Source organism: Zingiber officinale, chromosome 1A (genome assembly GCF_018446385.1).
Source record: "Zingiber officinale cultivar Zhangliang chromosome 1A, Zo_v1.1, whole genome shotgun sequence".
NCBI lineage: Eukaryota > Viridiplantae > Streptophyta > Magnoliopsida > Zingiberales > Zingiberaceae > Zingiber > Zingiber officinale.
In genome coordinates, this window is record NC_055987.1 from 115,780,012 (window position 1) to 115,781,762 (window position 1,751).

A 1,751-nucleotide genomic window follows, 5' to 3' on the forward strand; every position below is an offset into this window, starting at 1 on the left:
CAATCAAAGTCTCACATTGGAAAGATATGAAAAAGATCATGGGCTTCAAAGGATATAAGATATCTCCATTAGAATGAGGCCTTTTGGGTAAAGCCCAAGAGCAAAGTCATGAGGGCTTAAGTCAAAAGTGAACAATATCATGTCATTGTAGAGATATGTAAATATCCTTCGATCACAACAAATACCAATTGATTAGGATTCAAAATAGAATAATCTCATCCATTGATCTGGAATTGGTAGCGCTCAACAGGCATGTCAGACACACCGTAATCGATTGGGATCTTCACCAATCTATTGGCAATGGTGAAAATATGAGAAATGGCTAGATTTTAAAGAGTTTAAAAGAGGAGATTTCAACACAACAAAAACTAACTATTCTATTGCCATTCTCCTGTAAAGCTCTCATCTTCAATCCTTAAGCAATCAAGACAAGAAAAATCAAGCCAATCACATTGTAATCTTTTCTTTCTTCTTCTCCTTATTATATTCTTTTGAGAGGTTATTTAAAGCTTTGTTATGAAAGATTTCTCCACCTTAGGTTTGATCTGAGAAGGAGAAGTTTCATAGTGGATATTGTGACCGTGGTGTGAATCCTTGGATTAGGCACTTCAAGGAGGTGGATACCAAGTAAACACAAGGAGTTAACATTGCTTCTAAGTTTCCGCTGCACAATCAAGAAGATCATGAAATCGAAGTGATCTATTCACCCCCCCCCCCCCTCTAGCTCAACCGATCCTAATAGTTGGGACTTCTACACTAAGTGTCTGGTCAACCTTTTGACCCACTGGACTTTGCTAACTTCCCGTCGAACTTTTGATCACCAAGTACGGTCCTCCTTGATCCACTTAGATTTTTCTCTTACCTAACCACAATTAAAACTTTACCTTACCAACGTGTGGTCCCCCTTAATCCACTTGGACTTCCCTTTGCCTAACCGTAGTTAGGGATTTTCTTTTCCAACATGTAATCCTCCTTAATCCACTTGAACTTGCTTGCCTAACAATAATTAAGACTTTCCTTGCTAATGTGCAGTCCTCTTTGACCAACTTGGACTTTCCTTTGCCTAACCGTAGTTAGAATTTTCCTTTGCCAACGTGTGGTCCACATTGGTCCACTTGGACTTTCCTTTGTTTAACCATAGTTAGGACTTTTCTTTACCAATGTGCGGTTCTCCTTGACCCACTTAGACATTCCTTTGTCTAACTGTAGTTAAGACTTTCCTTTGCCAACATGTGGTCCTCCTTGACCCACTTGGACTTTTCTTTTCCTAACCATCGTTAGGACTTTACTCTTGCCTAACACTAGGTAGGACATTTCTTGTCTAACCTCTAGTTAGGATTTTTCCATTGTATAACCCCTAGTTAGTGTTGGTGCGGGAAGCATCCGACGATCGAACTCGTGTTTTGATAATGGCAAAGAATTCAAAGTTAAGATGTTTTGTATTCTAACAAGTCTACTTGATGATTTCAGGAAAGTCCTAACTACGGTTAGGCAGGTGAAAACCCTAGGGGTTGGTAACCCTAGGTCCTAGGGGGCGGTAACCCTAGGTGGAGAAAAGTCCAAGCTGCGGTTAGGCAAAGGGAAAACCCTAGGGGGCGGTAAGCCTAGGTCATAGGGGGTGGTAACCCTATGCGGAAAGTCTTGGCAGGTCGATGGCTTCAGGCGAAAGTCCTAGGGGGTGGTAACCCTAGGTGGAAAGTCTTGGTGTCGCGAACCAGGTGAAAGACTGGACTGGCCGGGAAGCGGATGTC